Here is an 18142-nt window from a genome sequence, read left to right as displayed (position 1 = left end):
TCAGGGAGTAAATTACTACCTAAGGACTATATACATGGAATGACCAATGGCTCCAACTAAATATGTAGCAGAGAAAGGCCTTGTTGGGCAACAATGGAAGAATAATCCCTTGGTATTATCAAGGTTATATCCCCAACTTATGGAAATGTCAAGGGGTCAATAAGAGGTGGTGGATTGGAAGGGGAACACTCTTATAGAAGATGGGGAGAGGGATGGGGTAGGGGGCTTACGTCCTGGAAACCAGGAAAAGGAATGACATTTGAAATGTAAATAAAAAATATCCAAGAAAAAATGAAGAAAAAACACAGCTGAAAAAAAAAAGAATTGACAAATGGAACCTAAGAAAACTGCAAAGCTTTCATAAGGCAACAAACACTATCATTAGATGAAAATGGCAAGGAACAGATTGGGAAAAGATCTTTCCCAATCCTCCATCTGTTAGAGATGCAAGAACTTAGACTCTAGAGAGACAAATAACTCTATAGAAAACTGGAGTACAGAGCTAAACAATGAATTCTTACCTGAGGAATATAGAATGGCTGAGAAGTAACTAAAGAAATGGTCAACATACTTACTCATCAGGGAAATGCAAATCAAAACAACCCTGAGATTCCACCTCACACCAGTCAGAATGGCTAAGATCAAAACACAAGTGAAAACAAATGCTGATGAGGACATGGAGACCCAGCATTTTTCTGCATGCAAGAAATACACCTCAGAGAGAAGGACAGACACTATTCTCAGTGTAAATGGCTGGAAAATAATTTTCCAAGCAAAAGGCCCAAAGAAACAAGCTGGAGTTGCCATTCTAATATCAAATAAAATTGACGTTCAACCAAAAGTCATTAAAAAAGATAAGGAAGGACACTTCATATCCATTAAAGGAAAAATCCACCAAGATGAACTCTCATTCCTAAATATCTATGCTCTGAATGCAAGAGTACCTACATTTATAAAAGAAACCTTAGTAAAGCTCAAAAAACACATTGCCACTCAGACGATAATAGTAGGAGATTTCAACACCCCATTCTCATCAATGGACAAATCATAAAAACAGGAAAAAAAACAGAGACATAGAGAAACTAACAGACGTTATGAAACAAATGGTTTTAACAGATATTTATAGAACATTGCATCCTAAATCAAAAGGATATAACTTCTTCTCAGTACCTCATGGAACCTTCTCCAAAATTGACGATATAATTGGTCAAAAAACAGGCCTCAGCAGATACATGAACATAGAAATAATCCTGTACATCCTATCAGATCACCACGAACTAAGACTAGTCTTTAATAAAAATAATGACAGAAAGCCCTCATATACATGGAAGTTTAACAATGCTCTACTCAATGACAACTTGGTCAAGGAAGAAATAAATGAAGAAATTAAAAACTTCTTAGAACTTAATGAAAATGAAGATACAACATTCCCAAACTTATAGGACACAATGAAAGCAATACTAAGAGGAAAATTCATAGCTCTGAGTGCCTACAAAAAGAAACAGGAGAGAATATATATCAGCAGTTTGGCAGCACACCTACAAGATCTAGAACAAAAAGAAATAAATAAACCCAAGAGGAGTAGAAGGCAGGAAAAAATCAAACATAGGGATGAAATCAACCAAGCAGAAACAAAAAGGACTATACAAAGAATCAACAAAAGCAAGAGCTGGTTCTTTGAGAAAATAAACAAGATAGATAAACCCTTAGCCAGATTAACCAGAGGTTACAGAGAATGTATCCAAATTAACAAAATCAGAAATAACAACAGAATCTGAAGAAATTTTTAAACAATCATCAGATCCTATTACAAAAGACTATATTCAACAAAACTTGAAAATATGGAGGAAATGGACAATTTCCTAGACAGATACCAGGTACAAAAGTTAAATCAGGAGCAGATAAACCATTTAAACAACCCCATAACTCCTACAGAAATAGAAGCAGTCATTAAAGGACTCTCAACCAAAAAGAGCCCAGGTCCAGACGGGTTCAGTGCAGAATTCTATCAGACCTTCATAGAAGACCACATATGAATACTGTCCAAACTATTCCACAAAATAAAAACAGACAGAACACTACCAAATTCCTTCCATGAAGCTAGAATTACTGTTACTCCAAAACCAAAGCCCCAACAAAGAAAGAGAACTTCAGACCAATTTCATTTATTAATATTGGTGCAAAAATACTCATTAAAATTGTTGCAAACCGAATCCAAGAACACATCAAAATGATCATCCATCATGATCAAGTAGGATCCATCCAAGTGATGCAGGAATGTTTAATATACAAAAATCCTTCGGTGTAATCCACTATATAAACAAACTCAAAGATAAGAACCACATGATCATTTCATTAGATGCCGAGAATGCATTTAACAAAAATTTAACACCCCTTCATGATAAAATCCCTGTAAAGATCAAGAATTCATGGTCCATATCTAAACATATTAAAAGCAATATATGGAAACAAGTAGCTAACATCAAACTAAGTGGCAAGAAACTTGAAGCAATCACACTGAAATCAGGGACTAGACAGGGCTGCCCACTCTCTGCCTACCTATTGAATATAGTACTTGAAGACCTAGACAGAGCACTCAGACAGCATAATGAGGTTAAAGGGATACAAGTTGGAAGGGAAAAAAATCAAAATGTCACTGTTTGCAGATGACATGATAGTGTACTTAAGTGACACCAAAAGTTCCACCAGAGAACTACTAAGCCTAATAAGATGACTTCAGCAAAATGACTGAGTATAAAATTACCTAAAAACAAATCAGTAGCCTTCCTTTCCTGAAAAGATAAACAGCCTGAAAAAGAAATTTGGGGAATGATTCCCTTCACAAAAGTTACAAATATCATAAAATACCTCAGTGTGACTCTAACCAAGCAAGTTAAAGTTCTGTATGACAAGTACTTGAAATCTCTGAAGAAAGAAATTTAAGATACCAGCAGATGGAAAGAGCTCCCATACTCGTGGATTGGCCAGATAGATGTAGTAAAAATGGCCATTTTGCCAAAAGCAACCCACAGATTCAATGCAATCGCCATCAAAATCCCAATTCAATTCTTCAGAGAGTTAGAAAGAGCAATTTGTAAATTCATCTAAAATAACAAAAAACCCAGGAGAGCAAAAACTATCCTCAACAATAAAAGAACTTCTGGGGGACTCACCATCCCTTACCTCAAGCAATATTACAGAGAAATGGTGATAAAAACTGTATGGTATTCATACAGAGACAGGCAGATAGATCATTGGGACAGAATTGAAGATCAAGATTTTAACCCACACTCCTATGGTCACTTGATCTTCGTCAAAGGAGCTAAAATTATCCAGTGGAAAAAGGATAGCATTTTCAACAAACGGTCCTAGTTCAAATGGAGGTCAGCATGCAGAGGAATACAAATCGATGCATTCTTAATGGCCATGCAAAAAACTTAAGTGTAAGTCAATCAAGGTCTTCAACTTGAAACCAGATACGCTAAAACTAGTAGAAAAAAATGAAAAAAAAGCTTGGATTGCATGGGCACTGGGGAAGATTTCCTGAACAGAACACCAATGGCTTATGCTCTAAGATCAAAAATCAACAAATGGGACCTCATAAAACTGCAAAGCTTGTGTAAGGCAAAGGACACTCCCTTTAGGACAAATCAGTAACCAACAGATTGAAAAAAGGACTTAACCCAGATAGACAAATGGAAGAGAATTGAAAACCGAGAAATGAACCCACACACCTATGGGTACTTGATTTTTGACAAAGGAGCAAAACCATCCAATGGAAAAAAGATAGCATATTCAGCAAATGGTGCTGGTTCAACTGGAGGTCGACATGTAGAAGAATGCAGATCGATCCATGCTTATCACCCTGTACAAAGCTTAAGTCCAAGTGGATCAAGGACCTCCACATCAAACCAGATACACTCAAACTAATAGAAGAAAAACTAGGGCAGCACCTCAAACACATGGGCACTGGAAAAAATTTCCTGAACAAAACACCAATGGCTTATGCTCTAAAATCAAGAATCGACAAATGGGATCTCATAAAGCGGCAAAGCTTCTGTAAGGCAAAGGACGCTGGTTAGGACAAAACGGCAACCAACAGATTGGGAAAAGATCTTTACCAATCCTACAACAGATAGAGGCCTTATATCCAAAATATAGAAAGAACTCAAGAAGTTAGACCGCAGGGAGACAAATAACCCTATTAAAAAATGGGGTTCAGAGCTAAACAAAGAATTCACAGCTGAGGAATGCCGAATGGCTGAGAAACACCTAAAGAAATGTTCAACATCTTTAGTCATAAGGGAAATGCAAATCAAAACAACCCTGAGATTTCACCTCACACCAGTGAGAATGGCTAAGATCAAAAACTCAGGTGACAGCAGATGCTGGCGAGGATGTAGAGAAAGAGGAACACTCCTCCATTGTTGGTGGGGTTGCAGACTGGTAAAACCATTCTGGAAATCAGTCTGGAGGTTCCTCAGAAAATTGGACATTGAACTGCCTGAGGATCCAGCTATACTTCTCTTGGGCATATAGCCAAAAGATGCCCCAACATATAAAAAAGACACGTGCTCCACTATGTTCATAGCAGCCTTATTTATAATAGCCAGAAGCTAGAAAGAACCCAGATGCCCTTCAACAGAGGAATGGATACAGAAAATGTGGTACATCTACACAATGGAATATTACTCAGCTATCAAAAACAATGACTTTATGAAATTCGTAGGCAAATGGTTGGAACTGGAAAATATCATCCTGAGTGAGGTAACCCACTCACAGAGAAACACAATGGTATGCACTCATTGATAAATGGCTATTAGCCCAAATGCTTGAATTACCCTGTAGGCCTAGAACACATGAAACTCAAGACAGATGATCAAAATGTGAATGCTTCACTCCTTCTTTAAAATGGGAACAAGAATACCCTTGGCAGGGAATAGAGAGGCAAAGATTAAAACAGAGACAGATGGAACACCCATTCACAGCCTGCCCCACATGTGGCCCATACATATACAGCCACCCAATTAGACAAGATGGATGAATCAAAGAAGTGCACGCAGAGAGGAGCCGGTTGTAGATCTCTCCTGAGAGACACAGCCAGAATACAGCAAATACAGAGGTGAATGCCACCAGCAAACAACTGAACTGAGAATGGGACCCCTATTGAAGGAATCAGAGAAAGAACTGGAAGAGCTTGAAGGGGCTCGAGACCCCATATGTACAACAATGCCAAGCAACCAGAGCTTCCAGGGACTAAGCCACTTCCTAAAGACTATACATGGCTGACCCTGGACTCTGACCTCATAGGTAGCAATGAATATCCTAGTAAGATCACCAGTGTAAGGGGAAGCCCTGGGTCCTGCTAAGACTGAACCCGCAGTGAACGTTATTGTTGGGGGCAGGGCGGCAATGGGGGGAGGATGGGGAGGTGAACTCCCATAAAGAAGGGGAGCGGGAGGGGTTAGGGGGATGTTGGCCCTTAAACCGGGAAAGGGAATAACACTCGAAATGTAAATAAGAAATACTCAAGTCAATTAAAAAAAAGAAATGTAAATAAGAAATATCCAATTTAATAAAGATGGAAAAACAAAAAAAAAGTTCTTTACCAATCCTACATAAGAGAGAGGGCTAATATCTAATATATACAAAGAAATCAAGAAGGTAGACCACAGAGAGACAAATAACCCTATTAAAAATATCAAGTAGGACTCATCACAGGGATACAGGGATGGTTCAATACACAAATATCCATGAACCTAATCTACTGTAGAAACAATCTCAAAGAAAAAATATAATCATCTATAGATGCTGAGAAAGCATTTGAAAGATCTCAACATCTCTTCATGATAAGTCTTGGAAGATCAGGAATTCAATGCCCACAACTAAACATAGTAAAAGCAATATACAACAAACCCTTAGCGAACATCAAAATAAAAGTACAGAAATTTGAAGCATTCCCACTAAATTCAGGGAATAGACAAGACTGCCCACTCTCTCCCGATCTATTCAGGATAGTACTTGAAGCCCTAAACAACAAAAATAGGTCAAATGGATACAAATTGGAAAGGAAGAAATCAAAATATCACTATTTGCAGATGATATGATAGTAAACTTAAGTGACCCAAAGTTTCCACCAGAGAACATTTAAACCTGATGAACAAAGACATCAAAGGGGTTGGATTAACAAAATAATGGAAAGAAAACAATAGGCTGTCTCTACTCAAAAGATAAAAAGGCTGAGAACGAAATTAGTGAAACAACACCCTTTACAATAGTTACAAATAATATGAAATAACTTGGTGTGACTTTAACCAAGCAAGTGAATGATCTGTATGACAAGAACTTCACTTCTCTGAGGAAAGAAATGGAAGAAGATCTCAGAAGATAGAAAGATCTCCTTTGCTCATGGATTGCCAAGATGGATATATTAAAATGGCCATTTTGTCAAAAGCAATATAAAGATTAAATGCAATCGCATCAAAATCCCAACTCAATTTTTCATAGACTTATAAAGAGCAATTTGCAAATTCATTTGGAATAACCAAAAAGCCAGGATAGCAAAAAATATTTTAACAACAACAACAACAACAACAACAACAACAACAAACTTCTGAGAAAAACCACCATACCTGACCTCTAGCTATATTCCAGGGCAATTGTGATCAAACAAACAAACAATGAACAAACCAACATGGTATTGGTAGAGAGACAAGCAAGTTGATGAACAGAATAGATCAGTAGACCCAGAAATGAACCCACATACCTATTGTCACTTGATCACAGGAGCAAAAACCAGCAAATAGAAAAAATACACTGTTCTCAACAAATAGTGCTGGTTCAACAGGAGGTCAGCATGGAACAGAATGCAAATCATTCCATTCTTACTGCCTTGTACAAGGATCAAATCCAAGTGACTTAAGGACCTCTCATAAAACCAGATACACTGCAACTAACAGAAAACAAAGTGGTAAGAAGCCTTAATCACAGGGGAACAGGGGAAAGTTTTCTGAACAGAATACCAATGGCCTATGCTCTAAGATCAAGAATTGACAAATGTGACCAAATAAAAGTGCATAGCTTCTGAAAGGCAAAGGACACTGTCAATAGGACAAAGCTGCAACCAACAGATTGCAGCTTTACTAAGATACATAGTACTAATGAGTACCCAGTTATAAGACACCTTGCAATATACCCAAACTATGCTCCAACATATAACAAGAACACATACTCGACTATGTTCATAGTGGCCTTGTGTATAATTCCCAGAAATTGGAAACAATGCGGATGTCCTTTGACAGAGGACTGGATACATAAAATGTGGTACATTATAACAATGGAGTACTACTCAACTATTAAAAACAATGACTTCGTGTAATTCAGAAGCAATGAGTGGAACTAGAAAATATGATCATTATTGAAGTAACCCAATCACAAAAAAGACACATGGTATATACTCACTGATTCGTGGATATTAGCCGAAAGGCTGGGAATACCCAAAATACAAATTACAGACCACATGAAGCTCAAGATGAAGGAAGAGCTAAGGGTGGATGCTTCAAGCCTGTCAAGAATGGGGAACAAAATACACATAGGAAGAAATATGGAAACAAAATGTGGATTAGAGACTGAAGGAAAGGCCATCTAGAGACTGCCCCACCTGGGGATGTATCCCATATACAGTCACCAAAACCAGACACTATTGCTGATGCCAAGAACTACGTGCTGACAGGAGCCTGATATAACTGTCACCTGAGAGGCTCTGCCCAAGCCTTACAAATTGAGATGATTAGTCATATCTAACCATTGTACTAAGAATGGGGTCCCCAATGGTGTAGGTGGATAAAGGACTGAAGGAGCTGAAGGAGTTTGCAATCCCATAGGAAGCACAACAATATCAACCAACCAGATACCCCAGAATTCCCAGGGACTACACCACCATCTCAAGAGTATAAAGGGATAGATCTATGTCTCCAGCACATATGTAGCAGAGGATGGAGTTGTCAGGCATCAATGAGAGGAGAGGCCTTTGGTCCTGTGAAGTCTCAATAACCCAGTGTAGGGGAATGCCATGACAGGGAGGAGGAAGGCTTGGTTGGGTAGAGGTACACCCACATAGAATCAGGGGGAGGTGAGTTGGGATAGGGGATACCAAGAAGGGTATAACATTTGAAATGTAAATAAAGAACTATCCAATCAAAGAAAAAAAGTGAATGTGTGAGTCACAGTGCATTCAAATATAAATGTTACTAAATGCTTATTCCAAGGACATATAAGAATGAAGAATCCTTATATAAAATGTAAAACCAAGATAAAGGTACTTAACATGTTAACTATAAAGAAGATACTAATCAATCTGTAACAATTTAAGACACCTAATGATTAATGAAAGTCAGACCAAAACACTAAGTAGAGTTTTACAAATCCCTTAAGTAGAAATTACGAAAAAAATATTTCTCACCTGCAGAAACCAGGTTGTTATAATTCTCCAACATGACATCTCTGTACAAAGTCCGCTGAGCAGAATCCAGACATTCCCACTCCTCCCTAGAGAACTCTATAGCCACATCCATGAAAGTCAATAGACCCTGAAATTAAAATTAACAATATCCCTTTGTATCCATTATCCAAGTTCTATATTTCACTCAAGGAAAGATTCATTAATTATAGAACTTGGTCTGGTATAAATAACTAGTATACATTTTTGATAAATTATGCTATGAATGAAAGAATGCTGTGCAAAGAATCTTTGCAAAGATTCAATATGCTATCAGTTCTCAACCTGTGGGTGGTGACCCCTTTGGAAATGAAACTGCATGACCCTCTAGTATATCTAATGGTAGTTGCCTATGGTACCAGAAAACAGAGGTATTTACGTTCTGCCTCATACACTAGAAAAATTGCAATTATGATGTAGCAATAAAAATAAAATTATAGTTGAGATCACCATGACTTGAGGAACCCTAATAAAAGGTTGCAGCAGTAGGAAAGCAGAGAATTACTGCCTTGGGACTGAGATGCAACATTCATGAAACATGAGCCTTTATCTCAGGTAAATAATGACACAAGCGACTCTGTAGAATTATACATTCCCCTTTGCCATCATGTACATTCAGCTTTGTTAGCAGAAGCTTTACAAGATTTTCAGAATACATTTCCATATATATATTGAAAAATAAGTAGCCTGCAATAAGTAAAAACCTGTCTTTAGCACACCATTGACATAAGTTTTGAAAACTTAATTCTGAGAGTCATATGAAAAAATAGTGCTGTAAATGTGAGTCAGCATAGGAAAGTTTGGAAGTTTTGGCAATGAAGATTCTGTAAGAATACTCAACCTTTCCCATAATCATGCATACATTTACCTGACAAGAAGCCATCTTTCCTTTCTCCTTCAGAAGGGAATATCTCACAGAAGTTCACATTTCACGTTCCACAAAGTCACTCTGTACTTAGAGAGAGCAGGTCTCTTCACTCCTTCTTTAAATGAGGAAAAAGAATACCCTTGGCAGGGAAGGGAGAGGCAAAGATTAAAACAGAGACTGAAGGAACACCCATTCAGAGCCTGCCCCACATGTGGCCCATACATATACAGCCACCCAATTAGACAAGATGGATGAAGCAAAGAAGTGCAGACCGACAGGAGCCGGATGTAGATCGCTCCTGAGAGACACAGCCAGAATACAGCAAATACAGAGGCGAATGCCAGCAGCAAACCACTGAACTGAGAATAGGTCCCCCGTTGAAGGAATCAGAGAAAGAACTGGAAGAGCTTGAAGGGGCTCGAGACCCCAAAAGTACAACAATGTCAAGCAACCAGAGCTTCCAGGGACTAAGCCACTACCTAAAGACTATACATGGACTGACCCTGGACTCTGACCGCATAGGTAGCAATGAATATCCTAGTAAGAGCACCAGTGGAAGGGGAAGCCCTGGGTCCTGCTAAGACTGAACCCCCAGTGAACTAGACTATGGGGGGAGGGCGGCAATGGGGGGAGGGTTGGGAGGGGAACACCCATAAAGAAGGGGAGGGGGGAGGGGGATGTTTGCCCGGAAACCGGGAAAGGGAATAACACTTGAAATGTATATAAGAAATACTCAAGTTAATAAAAAAAAAAAAAAAAAAAAAAAAAAAAAAAAAAAAACTAACCACACAATGTGACTCGTTTCAGAGAAGAGATGGGAAAAATGATTTCTATAGGCCGAAATAAAACAAAAGATTTTCCTGTTCCGAATTTAGGTGCTGTTTTTCTAGAAAATGGTGTATTCTCTACTGACCTGGAAATGCGGCTGCAGTGACCTGCTATAAACCTAATTCAGACAGATCAGAGTTGTACATGCAGGCTGAGCAGAGCCATAAGCTGAAGTTGATGGTCACCTTTTCTTTCCTTAATATTTATTCAGATGGTTATTCAAAATCAAGTGGAGTCATCTCTTTTCAATAATTGCCAGAATCTGTGAGGTGTCCACAGCTGAAGGTATTTTTCATGCTGGGTATGCATTAGAGTTTCCTGAGGCTGAGAAAAGCAAGTCAGTCAGTGCCTGTATCACCAGTCTGAAAAGAGATAGTACTTTTGGAGTTTATGTCCTCTTCTAAGAGGCCATGATGTTATTGTTTTAAAGGAAGACACATGCTTGTATTTTCGCACCAATTTCCTTTTAGCAGTGACATCTCTTGTTTTGGATTCATAATTAAGTACTCATATATTCATACCTCAATACCTCTGCATCTTGTTTAATACCTTCAGCTGTCACAGAAGGCAGCTGAACTTCATGCTCCTACAATATCTTCCCTGGTGGCACTTTTGGCTGATAAGAGGCTGAAAATACAGTTATATTAAAGATGGCTTTACCAACCAAGGGCATTTAATTTCTACAAAAAATATACTAGACAACACAAGGAGACATATTTTTCTCTGCTGGAAAACTCACCCTAATGGATTAACAACAGACACTAGAGGAAATGCTAATAGAAACACAAATTGTGCCTCAAGGTTCTGTGAAATTTTCTATATATTTCTTTATTTCTTTTTCCTCTATCATTCTCATATTATTTTTAATACTTTACACCTATATACCATGTATTTGAAGATTCAGGTGTTTCAAGAATGCAAGATGTAGAACTAGTCCAAGAGGAGATTTCCAGTTTTATTGTGTACCTTTAAATTAGTACAATCTAGTAGTTAGAACTATACTAGAAATTCTTAGGCAAGTGGATGGACCAAGAACGTATCGTCCTGAGTGAGGTACCCCAGTCACAATACAACACACACGGTATGGAATCACTGATAACTGGATATTAGCCCCAAATCTCAGAATGCCTAAAATACAATTCACAGGCTAAATGAAGCTCAAGATAAGGATGCTTGCAGCGAAACATCAGACTGAGCACACAGACCCCTCTGGAGGAGATAGAGAAAGGACTGAAGGAGCTGAAGGGGTTTCTAAAACCATAGGAAGAAAAACAAGATCAACTAACCAGACACCCCAGAGCTCATGGGGACTAAACCACCAACCAAAGAGTTCACATGCAGAGACCCCTGGCTCCAGACACATATGTAGCGGATGATATCATTGTCTGGCATAAATAGGAGGAGAAGCACATCTTCCTGAGAAGACTCCCTTCCTCAGTATAGGGGAATGGCAGTTGAGTTGGTAATGGGTGGGTTGAAGTGGGATCTTCTTCATAGAAGCAGGGAGAGGGTGGAGGAGGGATGAGAGAAGGGGGATAATATTTGAAATCTAAATTCGTAAAATATCTGATTTTAAAAATATAAAGAAAAATGCTGTACCTAAGAATATCTAGAGGCATGGCACAATATCGCCAGATGAAAATACACTGCCCAAGAAGCTTTCAGTTCTAGGAAGATGGAAGTTGCTATCTCTTAAAATGTATTGTTTTGTATTTTAAACATTCTAAAATAGAAACACATTGGTTTAATAATTGAACACTATCATTGTATGCACTTGCCTCCAATAAATACTCAGCTCTGATTCTGCATGTTTTAACACATTCTTTTAACTCTGGCTCTTAGGAGTCAGAGACAAGTGGATATCTGTGATTTGATAGGACAAGTCTCACACATGTATGTAGAAGCACCCCTGAATATTCTATTACTCTAACTACAAAGGATCTTGAAAACTTGTCGTGCATTTTTATTTGTTCATGCTCTTCTTGTTTATATACTCAGCCTCCTGCTGCTGTTCATCTTTCTTTGTCTGTTATGAAAAGAGTGTTTTTTATTTGAGGCATAGTAATTTTCTCTGTATATTTTGTTCTACATTTTTTATTTTTATGCTTCTACCACACATCCATTGTCAGCAGCTGTATCACATCATTATTTATACAGTGTGTTTTATTGACTATCTTGCTTGTCTTAAATTAGAAAGCCATCGTATATGCAAGCAACCAATCCCTGACATTAGTAGTGATACTCTGTTATGCTTGCAGACAGGAACCTAGCATAACTGTCCTCTAAGAGGCTCTGACTGAAATAGGTACAGATATACACAGCCAAACTTGTGATGGTGAGTAGTGACCCTTATGGAAGTGTGAGGGAAGGATGGGAGACCATGAATGGAATGGAACCCAGAGGCATGACCAAGAGATTCTACTGACCTGGGACCTATCAGAGACTGAACCACCAACCAAGAAACATACAAGGACTGAAACATGTCCCCTGGTACATATGCTGTGGGTGTGCAGCTTAATTTTCGTTCGAGTCCAGAAAAAAGTGTTACAGAGGCTCTCACTAAAGTTGTAGCCTGATTGAGCTTTATGGCTAATATCAACAGTATCAGTTGATCCACTCATGGTATCAGTAAGTGTATACCATGTGGTTTTTTTGTGTGTGCCTGGGTTATCTCACTCAGGATATTTTCTAGTTCCATCCATTACCCTAAGATTTTTATGAAGTCTTTGTTTTTAGTAGCTGAGTAGTACTCCATTGTATAAGTGCACCATATTTTCTATATCCTTTCCTCTCTTGAAGGCATCTGGGGTCTTTCCATCCTTTGGCTATTAGAAATAAGGCTGCTATGAACATAGTGGAGCATGTGTCCTTGTTATGTTTTTGGAGCTAATTATGGGTGTATGCCCAGGAGTAGTATAGCTGAGTCCTCAGGAAACACTATGGCCAATTTTCTGAGGAACCACCAGATAGTTTTCCACAGTGGTTTTTCCAACTTGCATTGCCACCAACGACGAAGGAGTGTGCCACTTTCTCAACATCCTCGCCTTCATCTACTGTCACCTGAGTTTTTATCTTTTGCCATTCCGACTGGTGTGAGGTGGAAACTCCCAGATTGTTTTGATTTGCATTTCCCTGAAGAGTAAAGATGTTAAACTTTTCTTTAGGTTTTTTTTTCAGCCATTCAGTACTCCTTAGTATAAAACTCTTTGATAGGTCTGTACCCTTTTTTTAAAAGTAGGATTATTGGCTTCTCTGGGGTCTAACACCCAGACTTCTTTTTATATATGAGTTACTGACCCTCTATTGGATGTAGAATTGGTAAAGATCCTTTCTCAATCTGTTGATTGCTTTTTTGCACTACTGACTGTGATGATTGCACATGGAAGGGCTCATGGCTTCAGACTTATATGTAGCAAAGGATAGCATTGTCTGGCATCAATAGGAGGACAAACCCTTGGTCCTGGCAAGAATTGTTTCCCGAGTGAGTGGAAAAACAGGGTTTAGAGGTAGGAGTGGGGAGGTAGGAGAGGGAGTATTCTCAAAGAGACAGGGCGGGGGAGTATTAGAGAGGGGAAACTGGGAAAAGGGATAACATTTGAAATATAAATACATAACATATTCAATTAAAACAAAACTTAGGAGAGAAGAGCTAACAGTGGTGGTGCATATTTTTAGTCACAGAAACTGGGAGGTAGCATGAGATAAACCTCTGATTTCAAGGCCAGTCTAGTCTACAGAGTGAGTTCCAGGACGTCCAGTGCTACACAGAGAAACCCTGTCTCTGCAACTCAAAAGCCATAAGATTTTTTTTTTTTATTAACTTGAGTATTTCTTATATACATTTCGAGTGTTATTCCCTTTCCCGGTTTCCGGGCAAACATCCCCCTCCCCCCTCCCCTTCCTTATGGGTGTTCCCCTCCCAACCCTCCCCCCATTGCCGCCCTCCCCCCATAGACTAGTTCACTGTGGGTTCAGTCTTAGCAGGACCCAGGGCTTCCCCTTCCACTGGTGCTCTTACTAGGATATTCATTGCTACCTATGGGGTCAGAGTCCAGGGTCAGTCCATGTATAGTCTTTAGGTAGTGGCTTAGTCCCTGGAAGCTCTGGTTGCTTGGCATTGTTGTACTTTTGGGGTCTCGAGCCCCTTCAAGCTCTTCCAGTTCTTTCTCTGATTCCTTCAATAGGGGACCTATTCTCAGTTCAGTGGTTTGCTGCTGGCATTCGCCTCTATATTTGCTGTATTCTGGCTGTGTCTCTCAGGAGCGATCTACATCCGGCTCCTGTCGGTCTGCACTTCTTTGCTTCATCCATCTTGTCTAATTGGGTGGCTGTATATGTATGGGCCACATGTGGGGCAGGCTCTGAATGGGTGTTCCTTCAGTCTCTGTTTTAATCTTTGTCTCTCCCTTCCCGGCCAAGGGTATTCTTTTTCCTCATTTAAAGAAGGAGTGAAGCATTCACATTTTGATCATCCGTCTTGAGTTTCGTTTGTTCTAGGGATCTAGGGTAATTCAAGCATTTGGGCTAATAGCCACTTATCAATGAGTGCATACCATGTATGTCTTTCTGTGATTGGGTTAGCTCACTCAGGATGATATTTTCCAGTTCCAACCATTTGCCTACGAATTTCATAAACTCGTTGTTTTTGATAGCTGAATAATATTCCATTGTGTAGATGTACCACATTTTCTGTATCCATTCCTCTGTTGAAGGGCATCTGGGTTCTTTCCAGCTTCTGGCTATTATAAATAAGGCTGCGATGAACATAGTGGAGCACGTGTCTCTTTTATATGTTGAGGCATCTTTTGGGTATATGCCCAAGAGAGGTATAGCTGGATCCTCAGGCAGTTCAATGTCCAATTTTCTGAGGAACCTCCAGACTGATTTCCAGAATGGTTTTACCAGTCTGCAATCCCACCAACAATGGAGGAGTGTTCCTCTTTCTCCACATCCTCGCCAGCATCTGCTGTCACCTGAGTTTTTGATCTTAGCCAATCGCACTGGTGTGAGGTGAAATCTCAGGGTTGTTTTGATTTGCATTTCCCTTATGACTAAAGATGTTGAACATTTCTTTAGGTGTTTCTCAGCCATTCGGCATTCCTCAGCTGTGAATTCTTTGTTTAGCTCTGAACCCCATTTTTTAATAGGGTTATTTGTTTCCCTGCGGTCTAACTTCTTGAGTTCTTTGTATATTTTGGAAATAAGGCCTCTATCTGTTGTAGGATTGGTAAAGATCTTTTCCCAATCTGTTGGTTGCCGTTTTGTCCTAACCACAGTGTCCTTTGCCTTACAGAAGCTTTGCAGTTTTATGAGATCCCATTTGTCGATTCTTGATCTTAGAGCATAAGCCATTGGTGTTTTGTTCAGGAAATTTTTTCCAGTGCCCATGTGTTCCAGATGCTTCCCTAGTTTTTCTTCTATTAGTTTGAGTGTGTCTGGTTTGATGTGGAGGTCCTTGATCCACTTGGACTTAAGCTTTGTACAGGGTGATAAGGATGGATCGATCTGCATTCTTCTACATGTTGCCCTCCAGTTGAACCAGCACCATTTGCTGAAAATGCTATCTTTTTTCCATTGGATGGTTTTGGCTCCTTTGTCAAAAATCAAGTGACCATAGGTGTGTGGGTTCATTTCTGGGTCTTCAATTCTATTCCATTGTTCTATCTGTCTGTCTCTGTACCAATACCATGCAGTTTTTATCACTATTGCTCTGTAATACTGCTTGAGATCAGGGATAGTGATTCCCCCTGAAGTCCTTTTATTGTTGAGGATAGCTTTAGCTATCCTGGGTTTTTTGTTATTCCAGATGAATTTGCAAATTGTTCTGTCTAACTCTTTGAAGAATTGGATTGGTATTTTGATGGGGATTGCATTGAATCTGTAGATTGCTTTTGGTAAAATGGCCATTTTTACCACATTAATCCTGCCAATCCATGAGCATGGGAGATCTTTCCATCTTCTGAGGTCTTCTTCAATTTCTTTCCTCAGTGTCTTGAAGTTCTTATTGTACAGATCTTTTACTTGCTTGGTTAAAGTCACACCGAGGTACTTTATATTATTTGGGTCTATTATGAAGGGTGTCGTTTCCCTAATTTCTTTCTCGGCTTGTTTCTCTTTTGTATAGAGGAAGGCAACTGATTTATTTGAGTTAATTTTATACCCAGCCACTTTGCTGAAGTTGTTTATCAGCTTTAGTAGTTCTCTGGTGGAACTTTTGGGATCACTTAAATATACTATCATGTCATCTGCAAATAGTGATATTTTGACCTCTTCTTTTCTGATCTGTATCCCTTTGATCTCCTTTTGTTGTCTGATTGCTCTGGCTAGAACTTCAAGAACTATATTGAATAAGTAGGGAGAGAGTGGCAGCCTTGTCTAGTCCCTGATTTTAGTGGGATTGCTTCAAGTTTCTCTCCATTTAGTATAATGTTAGCAACTGGTTTGCTGTATATGGCTTTTACTATGTTTAGGTATGGGCCTTGAATTCCTATTCTTTCCAGGACTTTTATCATGAAGGGGTGTTGAATTTTGTCAAAAGCTTTTTCAGCATCTAATGAAATGATCATGTGGTTTTGTTCTTTCAGTTTGTTTATATAATGGATCACGTTGATGGTTTTCCGTATATTAAACCATCCCTGCATGCCTGGGATGAAGCCTACTTGATCATGGTGGATGATTGTTTTGATGTGCTCTTGAATTCGGTTTGCCAGAATTTTATTGAGTATTTTTGCGTCGACATTCATAAGGGAAATTGGTCTGAAGTTCTCTTTCTTTGTTGTGTCTTTGTGTGGTTTAGGTATAAGAGTAATTGTGGCTTCATAGAAGGAATTCGGTAGGGCTCCATCTGTTTCAATTTTGTGGAATAGTTTGGATAATATTGGTATGAGGTCTTCTATGAAGGTTTGATAGAATTCTGCACTAAACCCGTCTGGACCTGGGCTCTTTTTGGTTGGGAGACCTTTAATGACTGCTTCTATTTCCTTAGGAGTTATGGGGTTGTTTAACTGGTTTATCTGTTCCTGATTTAACTTCGATACCTGGTATCTGTCTAGGAAATTGTCCATTTCCTGAAGATTTTCAAATTTTGTTGAATATAGGTTTTTATAGTAAGATCTGATGATTTTTTGAATTTCCTCCGAATCTGTAGTTATGTCTCCCTTTTCATTTCTGATTTTGTTAATTTGGACACACTCTCTGTGTCCTCTCGTTAGTCTGGCTAAGGGTTTATCTATCTTGTTGATTTTCTCAAAGAACCAACTTTTGGTTCTGTTGATTCTTTCTATGGTCCTTTTTGTTTCTACTTGGTTGATTTCAGCTCTGAGTTTGATTATTTCCTGCCTTCTACTCCTCCTGGGTGTATTTGCTTCTTTTTGTTCTAGAGCTTTTAGGTGTGCTGTCAAGCTGCTGACATATGCTCTTTCCTGTTTCTTTCTGCAGGCACTCAGCGCTATGAGTTTTCCTCTTAGCACAGCTTTCATTGTGTCCCATAAGTTTGAGTATGTTGTATCTTCATTTTCATTAAATTCTAAAAAGTTTTTAATTTCTTTCTTTATTTCTTTCTTGACCAGGTTATCATTGAGTAGAGCATTGTTCAATTTCCACGTATATGTGGGCATTCTTCCCTTATTGTTATTGAAGACCAGTTTTAGGCCGTGGTGGTCCGATAGCACGCATGGGATTATTTCTATCTTTCTGTACCTGTTGAGGCCCGTTTTTTGACCAATTATATGGTCAATTTTGGAGAAAGTACCATGAGGAGCTGAGAAGAAGGTATATCCTTTTGCTTTAGGATAGAATGTTCTATAAATATCCGTTAAGTCCATTTGGCTCATGACTTCTCTTAGTCTGTCTACATCACTGTTTAATTTCTGTTTCCATGATCTGTCCATTGATGAGAGTGGGGTGTTGAAATCTCCCACTATTATTGTGTGAGGTTCAATGTGTGTTTT

General features: G+C 38.9%; 1 pseudogene; it reads right to left on the bottom strand.

Moving 5' to 3' along the window:
* Positions 1-8573, bottom strand: part of LOC120098303 (zinc finger protein 850-like) — a 58975-nt pseudogene extending 50402 nt beyond the window's left edge.
* Between the last annotated feature and the right edge of the window lie 9569 nt (positions 8574-18142).

This window comes from Rattus norvegicus, chromosome 18 (assembly GCF_036323735.1).
Source record: "Rattus norvegicus strain BN/NHsdMcwi chromosome 18, GRCr8, whole genome shotgun sequence".
In the NCBI taxonomy this organism is placed as follows: Eukaryota; Metazoa; Chordata; class Mammalia; order Rodentia; family Muridae; genus Rattus; species Rattus norvegicus.
Note: the sequence above shows the minus strand (reverse complement) of the source record. Positions and strands in the feature narration are given on the sequence as shown.